Raw genomic sequence first — 24,766 nt, 5'->3', positions numbered from 1 at the left:
CCCTGGGCTTCTGTAATTTCACCTCCGGTGCTTAACACAATGCTTGGTAGGCACTTAATAGATGCCTTTTAATTTATTCTTTTATTCAATTCATTCATTCACTCAAAGAATCTTTTCTACCACGTCAGCAACAAGTTTGCTTGAAGACCTATAGTGAAGGGAAATCCTGCCATTTCTTGCCTCCTCTAGTGAGGCAGCAACTCCACATTTGCATATCTGTAACTGTTAGGCATTTGTTCTTTATATTAAGCCAGTAGTTCCCAACATTTTTTATTCTATGAGCCCCTTTCAATAACAAAAAATGTGTTGTGAATCCCCAGGGTAATTTTATATACCACTTATAATATTCTTTTATATTTATTCTTTAAGTGCTTACAGTAAGTACAGTGATAATTTTTACCTCCAAAATCTCCAAATTAAAGTTTATATAATATAATTATAAAAAATCTGTTCTATTTATAATTATTAAAATTCTAAATACAAAATTAGAAAACTAATATAAAATAATTATGAATATTTTATGTGGGACATTCTATAAAAATTAATCCAGCAATACTTTTTATATCTTGCATAACTTCCCAATGAGTTTATTTTACAAATTGTGTTTAATACAAATAATATTCTAATAAAATGAATTACAACTTAGAAGATGCTTAGCATAATGTAATGATCATATAAAAACTTAATTTGGATATTGGACATTTTTATTTGAAAAACAGTTTGCAATATTTGGTTCAACACTACACAAATACAATCTAAAATTAAGTTTTTTTTTCCCCTGTGTTTTGATTTAAAACAAGAATAAAGTGAAAATGCTCACTCATACAAATATATAGTGAAAAATGATAGGAAAGTTTTATAAAATCCCATGCTGAAATATAGAGATTCATTTTTGATCATTTAGCCAAAAAATTTGTAAGGCTGCTATTTATGGATTATGTTTATAGTTCAAAAATATGTTGATGTGTCAATTAAATTATCTTTTTCGTCTGTTGCCAATTCATCATTCAGAGAGTTGCCAATCCAAATCAAGTTATTAGAAATTTCATGAAAATATTCATTGAAAGTAGTTTCTAAAAATTTCAGATGATCACTATCTTTCTTGGTAACCTGGTCAAAGATAGTTCATTTAAAAAAAAAAAAGGAATGTCATAAAGTACTCTATTGTTCTCAGTTTTATGGTTCCAAAACTTTAATTTCTTAATGACATGTTTTACTTTGTTTTGATCATTTAGTATGTTTGTATTTGCACCCTGTAATAATGTGTTGAGTTACTTATTTTTTAAAAAGGTGCTTACTAAATATACTAATTTTTTTAGCCATGCCATATCACATATACACAAAAGTAAAAAAGGATAGTTAGTGAAGAAGACAACTAACTTTTGTTTCAGTTGAAATAGACTAGAGGTAATAATTCTGCCATGGTAGAGACATCTAACATTTGTGTATGTTAGAAGTATAACATGCTTGCTACCCAACTCAAACTTCTGAGTACAGAAGTGGCATTTTGGTGCATATTGTCCATATGATATGATATTGTCCATATGACAATCTATCCTGGATAATTTAGAGCAAATAGTGTCAAAAGAGAGGTGTTTTACAATTTTTCCCTGAAGAACAATGCATAACCATTCCCACTCATTCAATAACTGTTCATTTGTATTCAGTTCTCAGTGCAACATTTTTGGAAGGACACCAACAAACCAGAAAGTGTTCAAAGAATGGTAATTAGAATACTAAGAGGACTAAAGAATATGCTGTACAAGTATCAGCTCATAAACTGGGGGTGTTTACCCGGAAGGGAAGAAGATTTAGGAAGAAGATGATGGCTACCATTGACAATTTAACGGTCTTCCATGTAGAAGAGATTTAGATTTGTTCACTTGGTCACAGAATGTCAAACTAGGAACAAGGAGTGAAGAATACAGAGAGACAGATTTTGCATTAGTAGAAAGTTAAACTCACAAGAACCTTCTCAGGAGGTAGTGGGCTCCTTATCATTGGAGCTCTTTCAGCAGGGGCTGGGTGACCATGTACGGAGAATGTTATAGAGTAGAGTTGGGGCCTGAACCAGATTAATTATAATTGAGAAATGTTTAACAAAATAAATTAAAATACAACACAACATAGATAATGTTAACTTGTGTTTTTCTAAGTCAATATGCAACTGCAGGGATTTGTTTTTATTTGAGTTTGCCATCACTGCTGCAGAGGGTGTTACTTTGTATTAGATTAGGGAGCTTCTAAGGTGCTTTTTAACTCAGAGATTTGAGTATTTTGATATTCCTACACAGATACAAGTTGTATGATATACACTATATAAAAAGAGATACATTTGAGGACATATTTTTTACTTTAACAAAATAATTGCTCTTGTACAGGCATTCTTAAACTTTTTGTGTCATGGACCCCTTTGGAAATCTATTGAAGCTTATACATCTGTTCTCATAATGTTTTTGAATACATAAGATGAAATATATAGTTTACAAAATAACTAATTTAAAAACATAACATTTTTAAGTACATAGGTTATAAAATAAATCAACTTAAATGCATAACAATGTTTTAAGTACATAAGATAAAACATGTAAGTTACAAAATAAATCAATGACATTGAAATATAATTATATATTAATGTTGGAATAATTATATAGATAGATAGATATAGATATATGCATATATGTATTTAAGTCCATGGACCCCAGCATAAGAACTCCTCTACTACGAGAGTTCCCCAGGACATTAAAAGCATTACCAGAATTTCTTAAGATAGTGGAAATTTCTTGACTAATAAACATGCATCTGGTAAGTGACCATTTTTAGAAGGCTGGTTTAAGAGTTTGCTGACTTTGGAGAAATAATTGAGTTTTAGAAACTGACAGTATTTCACATCTTGATTTAAGACAAGTTCTTTCTTACTGACAGGAAGCAACACAATATATTTTCTTTTTAAAGATGGTTTATGAACACCTCTGTACTTTAGGCTACCAACCCACTTGTGTGATTAGGAACTTTCAATATGGGAATATTTTTTTATCTGTCAAATGATAGTGTCTGTTAACTGAAAGCCTAGCACCCATTTCAGAAATTTAAAAATTCTTATAAGGGACATAAGAAGGTGAATATCATTTGAATTACTATCAATCTTATTAAAGTCTTGACAGAAAAAGAATAATTCAACAGTTATTTAAGCTTATTAAATTAGATAATGAATATGATTTCCTTTATTAAAATATTTTCATAGCAAAGTGCAATTGCTCTTGGACAATTCAAACAATAACAATAAAAGCCCCATTCATACATGAATTATCTCAATCATGTCCAAGGTAACTATCAACGTGCATTAGGGATCCATAATAACTATCATAATAACTGCATCCATAGCTACTCAGAAGAAGAAGCAATGTTACACTTGCTGATGACTCTTTGTTATGTTTATGCATCCACTCATACACAGCCTCTGGAGACATGCTTTCTTCCTGAGGTGTATGTTTTGGACATATCAGAGAGCTTACAAATACTTTTTAGCCTTACCAACTGCTACCAACTTCTTCAAATTAATGGCAAGAAAAATTATGTCACTAGTAGAAACCAGCTAAGCATTGCTAGGGAATTTATAGCTCGGGGCACAGATTGGTGATTCCATCATCACTGCCAATGGAAAGTAGCAGCTTAAGAAGAGTAGACAGATTTGGAAAGTGAAAAACTGGAAAAAAAGATGGCATCTTAAAACTGGGATTTGGATTTCTGGCCCAAGGCTTAGAATATATTATTAAATGGATAGTCTGTGAATACTTAGAGAAGAGATTACTGAGAACCTCTATGATCTCATGAAGAATAGGGTTTGCTATACTAATGTCATTTTTTTTTGATCAGGTTACAAAACTAGCAGACCAAGGAAATGGCATGTGTACTGGATGATTAGATTTCAATAGGATATTAAACAAAAAGTTATATTTTGATGGAAAATATGGAGAGAGATGTAGACTACATAATTAGAGAATCATAGATTTAGAGCTAGAAACAATCTTAGAGTTCATTGAGTCCATATTCCTCATTATCAGTCAGTTAATAAGCATTTATTAAGCTCCTATTACCAGCACTATGATAAATGCTGGGGATACAAAGATAAGCAAAAACAGTCTCTGCCTTCAAGAATTTCATAGAAACTGAGGTCCAGAGAGATAAAGCCCTTCCTGGATCATACAAACAGCTGGTAAAGTTCTGAGGTGGGACTTGAATCTTCCTGTCTCTAAGACTAGTACTTTATCCTCTCTAGTATCCTGCCTTGCTAGAGAGAACACAGCAGAATGGATAGCTTTCTGGACTTGAGGTCAGTTTAGACCTCTGCTTGCATCCTGTCTGTCACACTGACATATGCACGGCTGTTAATGTCCCCATTTTATAAATGGGGAGATGGAGGTATGGAAAGGTTTACTGACTTCTCCATAGTCACACAGTAAGTCAGTGTCAGAGTGGTCTTACACCAAGTCCTGACTCTAAGTCCAGGTCTCTTTCTACTAGACCACCATGAAAGAGGATGGGAGTCTGAGTCAAGACGTGGTTTGAATTCCTGGCTGTATTACTTACTAGGTGTATTAACAGCTCAAACTCAGATCCTCTGACCCCAAATTTTGTGCTGTTCTTACTTCACCATTTCATAGCACTTATTACAGTACTTGACACACAGTAGGCACTTAATAAATGTTTACTGACTGACTGACTTCACCATGCTCCTTCTCTAGTTGTCACACCTTGGATGTGGCTGTTCATTTTTGCTACTTTTACTATGTTTACAATTTTAGCCAAGTGAGTGACTTGACTTCTCTGGACCCCAGTTTTTTCATCTGCAAAATGAGAGTTTGATCTACATAATTTCTATAATGTAATGATTCAGATTTATCTAAGAGATGTGGAAGAGACCTCAGAGAGCATCTAGTACAGTGGCCTCAAGGTGACATTGAATGCTTGTTTTAACTACTATCTTTATTTCCGTGTCTCTGCGAGGCTCATCATGCAAGACTTAATTGTATTTTTACTTGAACATAGGGACAAAAGCCTTCATAATATGGTTTGTGAGGTTGCTAATAGGCCAAAGTCAATTTGTGAGTATTTTGAGATCCCTGATCTAATTCCCTTCCTTAGTCTACTAATAAGGAAACTGAGGCCTGGAGAGTTTAAATGACTTGCCAAATATGCATGTAGTAGCAATACTGGAATTCTAATCCATATCCTAATTTAGGGGATAGTGCTCCATGTGCCATAGTCATCCAGTCTTTGCTTAAACATCCACAGTGACTTAGTTGCCAACTGTTTACAGGAGCTTTTAAACAGCCCTTAAAGAGCTCTACATTATTAGAGGTCTCTTCTTTAGTAGTTTCTTTAGGAAATTCTACCTGTTTGTCTTAGTTCTTCCCTCACAAACAATCCAAAATTTCTACTATTTCTACACGAGGACTATTTAAACATCTAAAGATTTACCAGTCTAAAGACATTACCAGTTTTGTGCAATCTGCAAATTGGATGACAATTGCAATCCATTTCTTTATCCAAGTCAGTGATAAAAATGTTGGGTGAACAACATGAGGTGAAAGAGAGATCCCTGAGGCATTCCACTAGGTATTAGATGCACTTTAGCCATTCTCTAAGAACTTCTAAAGATTACTGTGATCCTTTATATCTTAGGTTTCAATTATTTAAGGAGTCATGATTTCATCCATGTTGGCACTCCTTGAATGGCCAGATTCAAAGAACACTAGTTGATTTCAATTTGTATGGAGATCTCAGTGGAGCTCACCAGGAATCTTATGCTTGGCCCTCTGGTAATTTATATGTTTATTATTGAAACAGAGAAAGACATAGAAGGCATACATGTCAAATTTACAGAAAACACAAAGCTAGGAGGGATAGCTAATGCACTGAATGCCTGAATCAGGATTCACAAAGATCGTAGTAGGTACAAACTTTAGGCTGAGTTCAATAAGATGAAATTCAATAGGAATGTAGTTAAAGTTGTACACTTGGGTTTAAAAAAATCAGTTCTGTAAAATACAGGGAAGGCATTTTGAATATTGGAGAGTTACAGCAGGCTTTGACAATATGAGTTTGCAGAGTCATGTGGATGAAAAAGCTAAAGTAATATGGTATAGGAGGAAGGAAGGAAACAAGCATTTATTAAGTGCCAACTCTGTGCCAGGCACTGTACTGTTTTCTTGTTTTTTTTTTTTATAAATATTATCTTATTTGGTCCTTATAACAATCCTGGGAGGTAGATGCTATTATGATCCATATTTTACAGTTGAGGAAACTGAGGCAGACTGAGTTTTTTTTTTTTTTTTAGGTGTTTTGCCCAAGGTCACACAGTAAGTATTTGAAGCTGGATTTGAATTCAGATCTTCCCATCTCTAGGTCCAGCTCTCTATCCGTTGTGCCAACTGGTTGCCTAGCTTCTAGGAATAAGGAGGTATTAGACCCTCTACTTTTCAACCACTTCAGGAATGTTGTGCTAAGCTATGGGCACCACAGTTTAGGAAAAAAAAAGATAATTTGACATTATACAGAAGAGGGCAATTAGGATGATAAAGGGCCTCTAGTTCATATTTTATGACAATCATTTGAAGGAATTCAGTTTGTTTAGCCTGGAGGACATGAAAACTATCTTCAGGTATTTGAATGGCTATCACATGGGAAAGGAATTAGGTTTATTTTTCTTGGTCCCAAAAGACAAATTTAGGAACACTATAGCATAGTGGAAAAGAACACTGGATTTCAAGTCAGAAGGTGTGTGTTCAAATTCTGGCTATGATACTTTCTATGTAACTTCAAGGAAGTCACATAACTTCTTTAAGCCTCAGTTTCCTGAACTATAAAATGAAGGCCTTGGACTAGATTGCCTCTATGATTCAGATCTAAACCTATGTGATGAAAGGATAAATGGAGGCTTGCCACAAAAGGGAAAAAAGCTTCCTAATAATTAGAATTACACAAAAGTCAGATTGGCAGCCTGGCAAGGAATGGGGTTTCCCCTCATCTGAGGTCTTCCAACAAAGGCTAGAAGATTTCTCCTTATGAGTATGATGTAGATAGGATTCCTTTTTAGCTCTGGGTTGGCCGTCTGAAGTCCCCCCAACCTCTGAAATTCTGTGATTCTGAGACAATCCCCCCCATTAACATCACTCTATGCCTTAGTAAATTATCCACAGAAATATATCACCTGGTAGAGAACCTAGAGATGAACTGCTCTAATTTTAATTTGAACAGTCCATGGATCACAGTACATTTCCATTCCCACATTCAAAACCTTCCCCATTGGATAGAGCTTGCCAGAGTTTGTGATTTCTTGCTTAATTAATACTGTGAGGACCTTGGATCACCTCTATGCCTCATAGTGTAGGACCTCACTATGGAGTTATGAAATGGGAATTTTTCAAAAAATAAAAACTGAAAAATGAGATTCATTGTGTAGCTGACCTGAAACTTACTGAACATATAAGTCTGCATTGCCTTTACAGAGGAAACAGAAGCATCTAGTGGTGCCAATCTTGAATTTTTAAAAATCACATTTTTATTCAGAGATATTATTTGCTCATGGCAAGGCTAAGCCAATATAATAAACAATCACAATAACACTCAATTTACTTATTCAATGTCATACCAATGAAACTACCAAAGGATTATTAGTAGAAAAATAATAATCACAAAATTCATATGGAAGAACAAAAGGTCAAGAATCTTAAGAGAAATAATAAAAAAGGAGAAGAAGGAAGCCTAGGAGTTTCAGATCGTAACCTATACTACAAAGCAGTAATCATCAAAATGATTTGGTTTTGACTAAGAAATACAGAGATTGATCAGTGGAATAGACATGGCATACAAAATATAGAAGCAAATGAACCTACTAGCCAAGAGTTTGATAAACCAGCTGCTGGGGTAAGGACTCACTATTGAGCAAACAGAACACTGGGGAAAATTGTCTGTCAGTCCTGAATTACAGTTGGAAGCCCTGGTTATTCTCTTGAATCATACTTTGGAAAACTCCTCCAACAGATTAAACCTGTCTACTTAGGATATAGTTCAGTTTTCATTATTCTCAGTTTTCTACAATAGGTCTCAGCCAACTGTAAAGACCTGTACCAAATACATTTATTTTTCCTTTTCCCCCAGAAGCATTTAGCTTAGTGCTAATAAGAAATTGATTTCATCAACAAAGAGAAATTAAAACCTTAAATAAAGCTAAGCAAGCAGTTCCCACGATTGCTATACTGAGAGTCTAACCTTTCCTAATAATATTATTCTAAAAGTAGAAGATGCTGTGGATTTGGGGACATTCCAATTTGCAAACTTTTTAGGCACATATTTAGTTGAGGTGGTATTGGCTCATTTGCCCTGCAGCTTCTCATAATGATCTGACCTGTGCCATCATTTAACATATCGGACATAGGACTTCCCAGTGCTTTTTTAATGTAGACTCTAAAACAAAAGAATGAATAAAAATGTGAAACTTTTATTCCTCCTTGAAATTCTGCGAGTTTTCTTCTTTTTCTGTTGGTATATTACACTGTTATTGTTGTTGTTCAGTTATTTCAGCTGTGTCTGACTCTTTGTGACCCCATTTGGGGTTTTCTTGGCAAAGATACCGGAGCGGCTTGCCATATACTTCTCCAGCTCATTTTATAGATGAAAAAATGGAGGCAAACAGGGTTAAGTGACTTACCCAGGGTCACACAGCTAGTAAGTGTCAGAGGCCAGATTTTAACTCAGAAAGATGAGTCTTCCTAACTCCAGGGCCAGTACTCTAATCACTGTGCCACCTAGCTGCTCAGTATACTACATTGTAGTCTTCTAATTCTCACAGAAGCTATGGATGAATTATCATGACACCAGAACCTCTAAGGTCACAGGGATTCCATCCAGGGAAGAACTTTTTGATATTCCTACCAGGAATGACTTTTTTCTCTCCATTTAAAGTGTGCTGATCTAATTAGAAAATGTGACTGGCTAAGGTTTATAACATTAATGAAACAAACTGCATTTTATTACTTAATTTTTGAAAAGACTTTGTCTATTTGCTTTACTCATGTCACTTCTCTGGGAGTAAAGACAAATGGTTGTTGTTCAGTTGTTTCCAACTCTTTGTGACCCCTGTGTACTATACTGTCCATGAAATTTTCTTGACAAAGATACTAGAGTGGTTTGCAATTTCCTTCTCCAGTTCATTTTACAGATGAGGAAACTGAGGCAAATAGGGTTCAGTGACTTGCCCAGGGTCACAGTGTCTGAGGCTAGTTGGACTCAGGTGTATTCTGACCCCAGGCTCAACACTCTATCCACTGAGCCACCTAGTTGCCTCTTGAATGTCAAATAAATAACACTTATTAAGTAACTAATATTGAGAGTAAGGAAGGGGACTGAACCAAATCATTGATCTTCAATGTAGCTCTGACATGATTTAGTTTCTGGCACATGGGCAAACCACTTAGTCTCCATACTTCAGTTTAGTCAGTTACAGATATGCTGAAGTTGGACGAGATTAAACTAATGGCATCATTGAGCACTAAAACAATGATTTTACATGCCTGACACTGTGCTAACAATTGAGATGTACATAAATGAAAAGAAATTATCTGTATTCTTAAGACATTTATACTTGGGTTTCCAGACATGTGAAACAACCAGAGAACAAATAAGACTTTATATAACCAAATGATAAATTGCATCTTATAGACTGACAGGAGTTGTGGGAATTCAGAGTGAGAAATCTAACTATTGGTTGCCAGAGTGACAAGAGGTTTCAGGGAGGAGCAGGGGTTTGAGCCAGGGTTAGTACTAATATGGTACCTCAAAATGCAAATGTTTGGGGAAACTGAGGCAATTAGCTACATTTTGCCTGGGCTATCTGAGAATTTCTGGTAAAAAATATTTCTTGGACTTGATCATCCCAATAATTATCTCAATCATGTTGCATTTCAATTTGAATATGTAAACACATTTTCAGTATATCTGAATAAAGGAATATAAAATATTCGTCTGTTTCACTGGCTGACTCTATATTGATGGAGTAAATTTAAGCAAATTAACTGGGTATTTTAAATCTCAACAATTCCTACTGAAGAAAAAGGGGAATTTAATACTCAATTTAATTCAAGAAACATTTATTAGTGTCTACTATGTGCCAGGCACAGTGCTAGGAACTGAGGGTACAAAAAGAGGCAAAAGATAGTAACTTCCCTCAAGGAGCTTACAGTCTAAGAGGGAGACAAGTAAACAAATATATACAAAGCAAGCTATATACAGGATAAATAGAAAATAAAAGAGGGAAAGCATTGGAATCAAGAAGGATTCTCAAAGGCTTCCTGTACTACAGAAGGTGGAATTTTAGTTGGGACTTAAAGGAATCTGGGGAGGTCAGTAGTCAGAGTGGAGGGAAGAAGAATATTCCAGGCATGGGAGACAGCCAAAGAAAAGGCCTGGAGCTGAGAGATGAAGTGTCTTGTTTCTGGAATAGCCAGGAGGCCATCGTCACTGGATTGGAGAATATGTGTCTGGGAGTAAGGTATAAGAAAACTGGAAAGGGGGAGACTAAGTTATGGAGGGCTTTGAATGCCAACATAGCATTTTGTATTTGCTCCTGGAAACAGCAGGAAACCACTGGAGATTATTCAGTGGGTGGTCGGGGGGAGGGGTGAATATTAGATCTCCATTTTAGGATGGAGATGCCACTTTAGTGGCAGAATGGAGAATGGCATGAAATGGGGAGAGACTTGAGGCAGGCAGACCCATAGGCAGGCTATCACAATAATGTAGGCGATAGGTGATGAGGACCTGCACTAGAGAAGTGGCAGTCTCCGAGGAGGAGAGGGGGCATGTTGCAAGGTTAAACTGACACCTTGGCTACGGAGCGTGAGAGATAGTGAGGAATGCAGGACGACTCCTAGGTTGTGAGTCTGAGGAACTGGGAGGATGGTGTTGACCTCTATAGTAATAAGGAAGGTGAAGGGGAGTGAATTCTATTTTGGACATATTGAGTTTAAGATGCCTATTGGACATCCAGTTCAAGATGTCTGAAAGGTTATTAGGCCAGATTGGAGAGAGAATGGGCCAGGAAAGGTAGAATTGAAAATCATCAGCATAAAGATGGTAATTAAATTCATTGGAGCTAATGAGATCACCAAGAGAAAGTAATATGGATGAAGAGAAAAGAACCCAGGACAGAAGCCTGAGGCACACCTATGGTAAAAGAATGGGATCTTGGGGAGAGTTTGGCAAAGGAGACAGAGGAAGAGCATTCAGAGAGATTTAGAGCTGGAAGAGACTTTCTTGATGATCTAGTTTGATCTTCTCATTTTTCTAAATGAGGAAACAGAGGACAGGAGAGAAGAAGAAACGCTCAATGTCGCACAGATACCATTGGTGGAGCACACCAGATATTTTGACTCCAAATCTCTTTCCACTACAAAACTTCACTTTCGGTGAGAATTAGTTCATTTCTCTATACGAATCACATTATCTAGGTAGTTGCTCCTCTCTCTTTTCATTTTATTTGGGAAGACAGAATTTATGTAATCAAATCCTTGAAAGATTAGTGGAGGTAATGGGGGATTTCATAGCATCATAGAATCCTAGATTGAAAGGTGGAAGAAACCGCAGAGGCCAGCTATTCCAACCCCATCGTTTTATAGATGAGGGAACTAAGGCCCAGAGAAGGCAAATGACGTGCGTAAAGAAATATGGATCATAATTGTCAAAGGTGAGATTGAACTTAGATCCCCTGACTTTAGAGTTAGTATTATTCAATTGTACTCAATATTTTTATAAAGATAACAGTGTATATCAAATAGACTAGTTAAAACCTATTTGTATAATTGAATCATATTCTTATTTCATAAATCCAATCAGGTTTCTCCTGACTGGAGGAACAAAATTTGAATGCACATTATTAATAATCGTAGCAATCGTGTATACTTTTGAAAGGTTTTTGTTGCTATTTAGGTGGTGATGGTGGCACCAGGTCACTCATGTTAATTTTAATTGCTGTTCAATTCCCATAGATTTTTTCTTGGTTTCAATATCTAATTTTTCATATGAAAAAAATGAAACTAACTTTCATTCAAAGGAACCATATCTGTCATTACTTTAAACACTAAATTGACATAGGATATGAATACTTCCCTCCTATGCATCTTATCAATTTTTGCAATAAAAATGAGACTCATCAAACAATTGAAACTTATTGACCTGATTCCAAAGAAAAACTACTACCATATATCAATATATATATAATATGCTTTCTTCAGCCTCAAAAAGCATCTGAAAGGATGATCAAGTACTAATTATCTCATTATTAATTTAACATTGCTTTCTCTTTATTCAATTTCAGCTGTGCATGATAATCTGGTAGGCTACTTTATTTAGGTATTCAGAGAAGACAGATCATTCTTCTGAACTTCTTTTAAGTTGAGAAATAATATCCAGTTAAAGGTAGAAATTAAAGGTCCTCAAGGGGTAGTATGGTGGGTGCCTTTTGGACAGGGATTTAAGAATCTTGGGTTCTAGCATTTAAAATTTCTGACACATAATACTTGAGCAAGTCCATACAATTCCTTGGCTTCAGTATCCTCATCTGTAAAATGAGAGGGTTTGATTAGATAATAGGGACTTCCTTGCTTGTTGTCATTTAGCAGAGTGGTTAATAATTGGTCTGTCTGTCTGTCTGTCTCTGTGTCTGTCTTTCTCTGTCTACCAGTTTCCTCTCCTCTCTGTTTCTGTCTGTCTGTCTGTCTTATAGACACCCAGTCACCCAACTTTCATTCATTCCTGGTCTGGTTTAGCTGCAATGATATATACAGTTTCTTCAGACACAGGAATTCTAGAGGCTTTTTAATAATTCAGAAAGAAGAAAATAAACAGGGCTGAACTGAACCTAGACCTAACAACCAAGTGTATTTCCAGAAAGGTCTCCTGACCTCAGACACACATCCACTCTAAAGGAGAGGGAATTACCTAAAAGGGGCTATCAAGGTACATAATATTTCCTGATCTTGTGATACAAATTCATTTCTGCCAATTCCCTACCTAAGACTTCAGGCAGCTTAAATGCAAAACCGCATACAAAATCCCATTAGTGAAGGATTCAATACAAAAAGGAAACACACCCACAGACATAAATGAAAAGATATCCAAGGGAATACAGGCTCCCCAAAGACATGAAGATTCATCTACACTTTTTGTACCTTCTCCAAGCCTGATAGGGTTCTGCACAGACAGGATGAGGGGTCCCCATTTTCAAATATAAGTAATGAAAATATATAAGTAATATAAGTAATGAAATATAAGTAATGAATATAAGTAATGAAAAGTTTCCTTCTGCCTGCTTATTTACATTTTCCTCATTCTCCAGTTCTGGGGTTCCTTTGCCCTGGAACAGCCTACCCACCCTAATGTGGACTCACCCTGGAATATCCTGTCACAAGACCTGCTCCACTTCTCCCACTAATGAGTTCCTCCTGGTGTCTCCATTTTGTGAAAGGGCCCAACTTGTCCTGCCTTTATTCTCCTGGTCCATTTCCTGACTTTCAAAATCATGCTTTCACACCAGTAGCCTCTCTTCTCTCCCAACAGCCACTCCAGCCTTTTTATCTTTTTTTGTGTATTGCCTTCTTCCATTAATATGTAATTTCCTTGATGGTAGTACTAGTCTTTATTTTTTCCTTGCATTTATATCCCCGGGGCTTAGCACAGAGTTTGACTGGAGTCAATGTTTAATGGATGCCTTTCCTTTCCTCCCTGGTTTCTTTCCTCCTCCTGGTTTACTAACCCAGATTGGGGTGTTCCAATGTCAAATGTACACTTGCCTAAAAGACTATTTTATGGAGAACTCATAAAGAGCAAGTGCTCACATGGTGGTCAGAAGAAAAGATACAAGAACACTCTCAAGGTCTCTCTTTAGAACTTCAGAATTGATTGTATGACATGGGAGACACTGGCACAGGACTGCTCAACATGGCATGCCCTCATCAGAGAAGGTGCTGTGCTGTATGAGCCAAACAGAGTTGAAGTAGTTCAAAAGAAATTGAGATGTGCAAATTTAGAGAATCCACTCCAAACGTTCCCATGGACTATTTGTGCCTGACCTGTGGTAGAACATCCCAAGCTCATCTTGGTCTGATCAGTCACAGTTGGACACGTTGTACCTTGGCTCTAACATAGTGATGTCATTTCGGTCCTCTTCAATAATAAAGAACAACAACCAAACAAACAAACAACCCAGACTGGAAGAGAGGCTAATACAATCCTGGGATGACTGGCTACAGCTGCGACTTTTTGGTCCTCTACATCTCAGTTTCACTAATAATTTCCACTAAAAAGATCCTTGGGATAAGAATGTGTAACTAAAATAGCAAACATGTATTCTGGGCATGATTATCAAGGGTTAATGACTGATAGATCATGTACAAACCTAGTCTGTTTGGAGGATAAATAAAGTTAGAAGCACCAACATTGACCTTGAGTAATACAAAACGAGTAGCAGAATTATTTTCATATTATCTCAAAGCCCAAAGAACCTTCATTTCACTGAAATGAGATTCTTGTAAATTTAAAACTGTTAATTAGATGTTTACATGGAAAATTTCTTATCCTTGGGGCAGCAATCATCCAGCTAAACCATTATTATTATAAGCATTGTAATAATGTCCAGTCATCTGGAACCAGATTCTCCACTTGGTTCCATGTTCTTCATCACCAATGGTAGAATATTAACCATGAGTGACACTTACAATATTAACATAAAATGTCTTAAATCTCTTTTTTGGGAGACCTGAAAACAACATTGCCATTTCCTGGTTCTTTTCATTCACTATTTTATAGTGAGATTAAAGAGTTAGTGAAATCACAGATTGCTACTTTTGATTTTGTATGTCTGATGAGATAGAGCTTGAACCCTCAAGCTGCTTCTAACAGGTATTTTCTATACTTGTTAATTTGCTGAGAAATTAGGACATGGTACAGATTAAGGGTCTGAACCAATATGGGTAGCTAGGTAGCACAGTGGATGGAGCACAGGGCATAAAGTCAGGAAGATAAGTCTTCCTGAGTTCAAATATGGCCTCAGACATTTACTAGCTGTGTTACCTTGGCAAGTCCCTTAACCCTGTTTGCTTCAGTTTCTTCAACTATATAATGAGCTCGAGAAGGAAATGGCAAACCACTCCATTATCTTTACCGAGAAAACTCCAAATGATATCATGAAGAGTAGGGTAAGACTGAATAGCAACTGAATGAAATGAGCCAATAATATATTGTACACAATGTCACCTACTACTTTATGGATTCTGAATCTTACCATTAGAAAGGCTCTCAGAGGTCATGTAGCTCACCCTCTCAATCGCTTCTAAAAAATCTCTGACAGTTGGTCATCTATTCTATGCTTGAGTACTTCCAGGAATGGGAACCTCCTTAATTTTCTAGGGAAGTCCATGACTTGACACCTCTCAATTTCTATAGCTTTTATCACTCCAAAATACATATGTCATAGCTTAATGATAGCTTGCATTAGAATTTGTGAAGTGCATAGCTAGGTGATGCAGTGGATAGAACCCTGGGCCTGGAGTCAGGAAGACTCATCTTTCTATGTTCAAATCTGGCCTTGGATACTTACTAGCTGTGTGTCTCTGTTTGCCTCAGTTTCTTAATTTTTAAAATGAACTGGAGATGAAATGGCAAACCACTCTAGTATCTTTGTCAAGAAAACCCCAAATGGGGTTTTCAGTCAAGTTGGACTTGACTGAAAAATGACTGAACAATAGCATTCACTTTATATCATGTAACCTGTTCTTATATGTAAGGTAGGCAAAGCATTTTATAGATTAGGAGACTAAGGGTCAGGCAAGTGAAATAAGTTACTCAGTCACACAGAAAGCAATTGAAGAAACTGGACCTAAACCCCAGTTTTTGACTTCTGATCCAGTGACTGCTCTACTCAAAGTATGTTCCCTCTAGAGCTTCAAAGAATAAGTACACCCCTGTTTCCACCTTATAACCTCTCTTCTCTCCCCTGCTTTGGACATTGAAAATCATTATGTCTTTCCTAAAACTTGACAATGTTTCTAGAACCCTTGTCATCCTGCCCTCTAAAGGTGCTGTAGTTTCATGGAACTGAAAAGAGTTAGATTCGCAAAGAAGCTCAAAAATCATGTAATGAGTTGATTCCCCTGATAGATGATGAAATTGAGATCTAGAAAGGGGAAGTGATTTTGCCTCATGTCTCCTAGGTAATAATTCAATCCCATAATCCAATCCAATAAGCTTTCATTAAGCACCTACTATGTGCCAGGCTGTGTTAAGTGCTAGAGACACAATTAATATAAAGAAAGCCAGTCCATGCCTTTAAGGAGCTTATACTCCAAAGTGGGAGAAAACACACAAAAGGAAGCAGGAAACCTGTGGGCAGTGGGGAGCCACCATGGTGTAAATGTCCGGTAATTGTTCTGTAGAGTTTAAAGGAGGCAGATCAACAGATGTAGAGTGGAGTGAGCCCCCAAAGTTCAGTTTCTACCCTCTATAAAGGAGGGAGTTGGGTACCACCCTTCAGCCCTCCAATAAGAAGGGAGAGGAGGCTGAGGGCCAAGGCTGCAATCAAGGCTTGATTTAGCAGTGTGGTCATGATCTTAGAGATGAATTTAACCTGGAGGGGCATCTTGTTCTGTGGAATGTATTGAAACATACAGCAACATTAGAAGTCAAACCTGTCTTCTGATTTCAAGTTCAACACTCTTTACATGATGCAACACTGCTTGCCAATGTCCCTTCTAAAATGTGAACATAGTAGCCCAACCACTATGGTGACCAAGAGATGCTGTGATGCTGCCATTAGCAGCATCAGAGACATGGCAAAGCCGTTAAGCTGTGAAAGCAGGGAGCAATAACTACTAAGAGGGGCATCATGCCCTCGGAAAATCTGAAACTGTAAGCAGCTTAAAGTCAGGAGAACCAGAATCAGTGATACTGTCTCTAAACTGACCTGCAAACAGATGAAGAGCTGATTATAGTGATCAGGAGAGCAAGAGTTAGGTAAAACCTCTCTATGAAAGAAAAGGACAGATCCTCGAAGAGGGGAAGGTGATTGGAATGAGGATGTATGGTATTTCTGTTTAGTTTGTGTGTGTTGGCTTGCATTATTTCTGGAAAAAACTAATGAGCAGATTCCATTCCCCATCCAAATAATACTACTAGTTAATTCAAGGCTAAGGTGGGCACAGGGATGGGTAGACAAAAAATATTTTGGAAAATATAATTCAAGATAAAGAAATGAAGAAGAAGGAAATGAGCATTTATTAAGCAGCTACTATGGGCCAAGCACTGTGCTAAGCATCTCTCATTTAATCCTCACAACAACCATGGGAAGTAGGTGCTATTATTTTCCCCATTTTACAAAACTATGGCAAACAGAGGTTATACAACCTGCTGAGGGTCACACAACTAGTAAGAATCTGAGACTAGTTTTGATCTCAGGTCTTCCTGACCCCAGGCCAAGTGCTCTATCCATTGCACCATGCAGGCTGCTATTATGTGTCTGAGGCAGAACTAAGGTCTTCCTGACCCCAGGTCTAACACTCTATCCACTCTGCCATTTAACTGCTTCCCCATAGAATGTAAGCCTTGAGAGTAGGGCCTGTTTCCATTTTGTCTGTGTCCTCACAATGTCTAGCACATAGTAATTGTTTATGAAGTGTCTGTTGGATTCAACTGAATGAGTAATTGAGTTACAGGGTCTGGACCAGTATTGGAGGCTATGACAATGTGTGGGATTATAATACAAATAAGATGTCTATATCCTCAGAGTGGTTTTACTTTACTATAGATGAGAAAATTCACATTTTATAGTTGAAGAATTTAAATATTTGGCAAAATACAGAAATGTAAAATACATATATGAAGAAGGGTTGATATCTAGCTCTGGTATCTTTACCATCTCCCTTTCCATTATCATTTGGTCACAATCAACATTGCCAACAGCACAGAAAACTTTTTTTTGGCATCTCATTGCATATGTCATTGTTCTAGGTGCTATACAAAAAGAATTAATTCATCTTAATGATCAAAGACATTCTTTTTCCAGTAAATATTTTCAGACACATTTATTGCACTAATATAAAAACAATTCATTTAAATTGTAAACCTTATAATCAGATAACTGTGGCAGCAATAAGCTATTTTCAAAATGCTAAAATTCATAATCTACAATTATGCTTCCATGTCTTTATAATCTCCTTTTACTATTAGCTCCACTGGTTAGTAATATAACCAGATTTTGATTATCTTACTTTGTTTTAATTTTGATAAGCGATGAGTCCTACTGCACCATAAAGTTTATGACTTTTTTTTTCTTAGGAAAAGTAACTTGACCTAGAGCAGTTTAGAGAGATGCTATTCAGTTAGCCTTTCTACAAGGAAATGTTGCCTTGTTGAATAGCCTGCCTTAGGAATTTTCTGGGACTATAAGAGATATAAAAGGTATAATGAACAACTACTGTGGCTGGCTCCAGTGAGAATGACCTTATTTAGTATTCTAGAAAGAATTGAATTAGCTGGTTCTCTGACTTGCAATGGAGAATAAGTACTATCTACCTTTCTTTTCAGATGAAAGGTGAAATATCATTTAGCAACTAGAAAACAGCAGTTATAAAAAAGCATGTATTATACTCCTTATTATGATCAATATTAAGAGTGAAAAACACATTAGTTCCATAGTAGCAGACAACATATTGAACTGAATGTTTGAACCTTTAAATTCACGTTTTTGCCTGTCTTTGTGGTTTCTGACTGGGTAGAAAATTAACAACCTAACAGGAGGTGTTGTTCTTGAAGGATGATAATGAAGCTAATTTTAGTGTCCAGAAGGAGGACATGAAATTAACCTGTTGAGACAGGCAATTTATTAAATCGTTGCCCAATACAAATGCTGTTATAGCTATTTAAGAAAATGATGGTGGTAAACTGTAGCTTGTTATCAAAGCTTAATAAACAACACAGCACAGATACTTTAAGACCTCATTAATTTAGACTAATATGAGACCATCAGAATTAATTTTAAATGTAAAGCACTGAATATGTATAAGGAAATAAAGTTTTAAAACTATTGTCAAATATATGTGTACATATATATTTAACTACTCTGCTCATGTGAGCAGAATCTAGTGCTGAAAAGGATCTTAGGAGGTCCTTTAGTACCTTTATAACTGATACTAAGCTAATTAGTTCTTGGTAATAGAAGTTTTTAAAAATGAATAACTAAGAAATAATTAGTACATCAGTAATCACTCTAGCCTAAGCTTAGCAGGCCTCTCCTTGCAGTACAATGATACTGGTCAACAGGTAAAATAATGTTTCTAAAATGTAAGAAAATAGTTATTTTTTTCTTAGAAGATAAACCTTGTAAACAGCATTCATTTGCTTACAAAACCCCCTTTTTCACAAGTAGCATGAGTTAACTCAGATGAAATTCCTGTTATCACAAATTCTGCATTAATGGTTTTAGTGAATGAAATTTCATGTCATTATAAAAACCATATCTCATGTTTGCATAGCACTTTTCAATTTACAGAGCATGAGAGCTAGCCTGAAATAGTGGATAGAAAGCTGACCTGAGAATCATGAAGACCTGACACATACTACTGTGTGATTCAAGCAAGTCATTTAACCTCTTTAAGACATTTTTTCAACTCTTTTTTTCAATTAAAAAAATTTAATTTAATTTAAAATTCTATTTCTTTTATTTATTCCAAATTCTCTCCCTCTCTCATCCATTGAGAAGGCCAGGAAAACAAAATTCAATACAAATATCTATAGTCATACAAAACAAATTTCCATATTAGCCATGTTTTTTTTTTTCTTTTCTTTCTTTCTTTTTTTTAAAGCAAGAAATAGAAAGAAAGAGGAAAAAATACTTCAATCTGTACTCTTTGTCAATCAGGTCTCCATCTGCAAGTGGATAGTTTGTTTCATCCTGAGTCCTTTGGTGTGGTGGGTCATTATATTAATCAGAATCACTAAGTGTTTCAAAGTTTATTACCCTTACAATATTACTGTTACTGTGTAACTTGTTTTCCTGATTCTGCTCACTTCATTTTGCTTCAATTAATACAAGTCTTTGCAGGTTTCTCTGAAACCATGCCCTTCATCATTTCATACCACACAATAGCATTTTATCATATTCATGTACCATAACTTGTTCAACTATTCCCCAATTGATGGGAATTCCCTCAGTTTCCAATTTTTTATAACCACAAAAAAAACTGCTACAAACATTTTTTACACAAGCGTCTCTCTTTTTTCTCTTTGAGGCAGAGACCTAGTACTGGTATTGTTGGATCAAAAAGCACACATAGTTTAATAGCTTTTCAGGAATAGTTACAAAGTGCTTTCCAGAGTGGTTGGATTAATTCCTTGAATAGGACCTTGCCCTTTTCTGGAATTCCTCAATTTATCAATGTCTTTCTTAAACTCTAATATCTAGAATTGTACACAATACTCCACATGTGGTTTGATCAGAGTAGAGTACAGAGGAACCATTACTTTCTTATTCCTTGAAGCCATGCTTCTTTTAATGTGGCCCAATCAGTTAGAAAATTGGTCAAAAAGTGTAATTTAGGACAGTGCTTACTCTGTGTCAGGCCCTGTGCTAAATGCTTGTGATACAAAGAAAAGCAAATAAAGGGGGAAGGGAGAGGAGGGGAAAGAATATATTTTAATAGTAGAGACAATATGTACATAGAGGATACAAATATAACAGATGTAGGTCAACTAAAAGGGGAAGGAATTATTAGTAGCTGGAGGGGTTGGAAAAGGTCACTTAAAGAAGAGTCCTATTCAGCTAGTAAGTCAGCTTGGTTGAATCATGGAGTATGTGGAGGGAAGTAAGGTGTAAGAATGCTGGAATGGTAGGAAGGGGTCATGTTATGTAGAGCTTTGAATGATGGAGGATTTTAAATTTGATCTGAGAGGTAATAGGGAGCTCACAGCCATCTGAAACTGCTGGCTGTTGTTTGTGAGGAGCCAAGGATAAATCCCTGACCAGAACTTAGCTCTCGGTTACTTTTTTTTCACCATCCTTTCTCCATTTCTCAGGGCTGAATCACTCATATTTGTTTCTAGGTCTTTTTTATTAATTTATTTACTTTTAGTTTTCAACATTCACTTCCAAAAAATTTTGAGTTTCAAATTTTCTCTCCTTCTCACCCCTCCTTCCACCCCAAGATGACATGCACTCTGAATACCCCTTCCCATAGTCTGACCTCCCTTCTATCTCCTCCCCTCTTCTTATCCCCTTCCTCTTCTATTTTCCTGTAGGACAGGATAGATTTTTGTACCCCATTGCCTATATATCTTATTTCCCAGTTGCCAGTGAAAACAATTTTTTAACATTTGTTTTTAAAACTTTGGGTTCCAAATTCTCTCCCTTCCTCCCTCCCCACCCACTCTCATTGAGAAGGCAAGCAACTTGATACAGGTTATACATGTGTAGTCATGCAAAAGACTTCCATAGTAGTCATGTTGTGAAAAGCTGATTATAGTTCTCTTCTTTCTATCCTGCCCCCCATTTATTCTATTCTCTCTTTTGACCCTGTCCCTCCTCAGAAGTGTTTGCTTCTTACCCCATCTCTTAACCTGCCCTCCCCTCTATCATCCCTCCCACTCTCTTATCCTCTTCCCTCCTGTTTTCCTGTAGGGTAAGACAGATTTCCATACCCACTTGAGTGTGTGTTATTCCCTCCTTAAGCCAAATCTGATGAGAATAAGATTCACTCATTCCTTCTCACCTTCCCCCACTTCCCCTCCACTGTAAAAGTCTTTTCTTGCCTGTTTTATGTGAGATAATTTACCCCATTCTACCTCTCCCTTTCTCCTCCCAGTATAATCCTCTTTCACCCCTTAATTTTATTCTCCAGATATCACCCCTTCATCTTCAACTCACCTTGTGCCATCTATCTATCTATCTATCTATCTATCTATCTATCTATCTATCTATCTATCTATCTATCTATCTAATTTTTTCCCCGCCAACTACACTCATACTGACAAAGGTCTCATGAGTTACAAATATCTTTCCATGTAGGAATGTAAACAGTTTAACCTTCATAAGTCCCTTGTGGTTTTTCTATCCTGTTTACCTCTTCATTCTTCTCTTGAATCTTGTATTTGAAAGTCAAATTTCCTATTCAGTTCTGGTCTTTTCATCAAGAATTCTTGAAAGTCCTCTATTTCACTGAATGTCAATTTTTCCCCCTGAAGTAAAATCAGGGTAGGTGTTTTGATGGGTAGGTGATTCTTGATTTTAGTCCTAGTTTCTTTGACCTCTGAAATATTATATTCCAAGTTCTCCGGTCTTTTAATGTTGAAGTTGCTGAATTTTGTGTTATCCTGACAGTGTTTCCACAATACTTGAATTGTTTTTTTCTGGCTGCTTGCAATGTTTTCTCCTTGACCTGGGAATTCTGGAATTTGGCTATAATATTCCTAGGAATTTTCCTTTGGGGATCTCTTTCAGGAGGTGATTGGTGGATTCTTTCTATTTCAATTTGACCCTCTGGTTCAAGAATATCAGGGCATTTTTCATTAATAATTTCTTGAAAGATGATGTCTAGGCTATTTTTTTGATCATGACATTCAGATAGTCCAATAATTTTTAAATTATCTCTCCTGGATCTATTTTCCAGATCAGTTGTTTTTCCAATGAGGTATTTCACATTGTCTTCTATTTTTTGTTCTTTTGGTTTTGTTTTACAATTTCTTGAATTCTCATAAAATCAGTAGTTTCCATTTGCTCCATTCTAATTTTCAAGAAAGTATTTTCTTCAGTGAGCTTTTGGACTTCCTTTTCCATTTGTACAGTTCTGCTTTTTAAGGCAGTCTTCTCCTCATTGGCTTTTTGGAACTCTTTTGCTATTTGGGTCACTCTTTTTTTTTGTGAGGCAATTGGGGTTAAATGACTTGTCCAGGGCTACACAGCTAGTAAGTGTCAAGTGTTTGGTCTGAGGCCAGATTTGAACTCAGGTCCTCCTGACTTCAGGGCCAGTACTCTATCTACTGCACCACCTAGCTGCCCAGGTTGTATATTTTGATCTTCTTTGTCACAAAAGAGAGATTCTATGGTCTGACTTTTTTGTGCAGTTTGTTCATGTTCCCAGCCAATTACTTCAGTTTTAAACTCTTTGTTAAGGTAGGGGGTCTGCTTCCAGTGTGGAGAATGTACTGTCCCAAGCTTCAGGGGTTTTGTGCAGCTGTTTTCAGAGATACTGCTAGGGACCTGTAAATTTTCAGTTCTTCCAAGGTAGTATGGCCAAGGGTGAGGTATTTATTCCTTTCCTGGTCTTTGCTCTGGTCTATAAGTGACCACAAGCACTCTTTCTGCCTTGGAACTGTGAGGAGGATTCCCTCTCCACTGTGGCTACAAACTCCACCACATCAGTGTTCCTCCTCAACCCAGGACCACCACCCAGAACTGTGACCCAGATCCAAGCACGGGCAAAGCAAGAGATTCCTGCCTCAGCACCAGTAAAGAGATCCCTGTAATCCCCCTCTGATCATCCACTCCATTCCCCCTCCATCTGTGGGCCAAGAGCTCTGGAAGCAGCTGCTGCCCTGGTGCTGTGCCAGGACTGGGGCTGGGACTGAGGTTCTCTCTCACCCAGGTCTGATAGACTTTTCCTACTGACCTCCTAAGTTGTCTTTGGCTTTTGTGGTTTGGGAAGTCTGGAAACTGCCACAGCTGCCCTTGAATCAGTCCCCTGAGGCCTGCTCTGGGTTCACTGAGGCCTGGTCTTTGCCTCTGCATCCGCACTAAACACTGCTTCTCTCTCAGTCCAGTGCAGCAGATTTTTCCAATCAACCATCCAGGTTGTTTTGGGTTGGAAATTTGTTTCACTCTGACTTTTTATGGGTTCTGCTGTTCTAGAATTTGTTTAGAGCCATTTTTGCAGGTATTTGGAGGGGTTTGGAGGAGAGTTCAAGCAAGTCACAGCTTTTACTCCGCCATCTTGGCTCCCCCCCAGGCAATTTTTTCAACTTTTTAAGACATTAAATTGCAGAGAAGTTGTTATCCAGTGTCCATAGAAAAAGATTCCTTACTTTTAGCTTCCTCTGCCAATGGAATCCCAGGTTCAATCCCTATCCCTATCCTTTTCTCATTTTGGGGGTAATATAACCCTGTGAGGTAGGATTAGTATTTCATTGTTTCACTGACAAAGAATTTAAGTCTTGGTGAAATTAAATGACTTGCCAAAAGTCATCCAGCTAGTCACTAAATAGCAGATCCATGACTTGAACCTGGGTCTTTTGGATTACAAATTTAGTGCCTATTTCACTATATCAAGCTAGTGTAGGATTTAATTGAACAACTGTACTTGTCTACTAACTCTAGTGACCCCTAGAGATAACAATATGTAGTGCCTTACTTAGAAACCAGAATACATTGGTTTAAAATCTCAACTTTGCTCCTTGTTAACTATGTAGCCTTAGACAAGCCATTTAACTCTCCACATCTTGGTTTCTTAATCTGTAAAATGGTAAAAAATGATATTTGCACTATCTAAATCACAAGAAGGTTGTGAGGAAGTGTTTCATAAATTATAAAATTTTATGCATATCTAAATTTCTATTACTAATATAATGAAGAAATTTTGTTGAGAGAGAGAGAGAGAGAGAGAGAGAGAGAGAGAGAGAGAGAGAGAGGTTTGATAAAGAATCATAGTAGTTAAGTTGAGAGCTTTTG

General features: G+C 36.8%; 1 protein-coding gene across 1 annotated transcript in view; it reads right to left on the bottom strand.

Annotated features, from left to right (window-relative positions):
* The window catches only part of CNTN5 (contactin 5), a 541,975-nt gene that overhangs the window by 164,979 nt on the left and 352,230 nt on the right, over positions 1-24,766 (bottom strand). The gene's annotated exons all lie outside the window — the stretch shown is intronic.

The sequence above is a fragment of the Vombatus ursinus genome, unplaced genomic scaffold (genome assembly GCF_900497805.2).
Source record: "Vombatus ursinus unplaced genomic scaffold, bare-nosed wombat genome assembly UNPS02007612.1, whole genome shotgun sequence".
Lineage (NCBI taxonomy): Eukaryota > Metazoa > Chordata > Mammalia > Diprotodontia > Vombatidae > Vombatus > Vombatus ursinus.
This window is presented reverse-complemented; position numbering and strand designations above follow the sequence as displayed.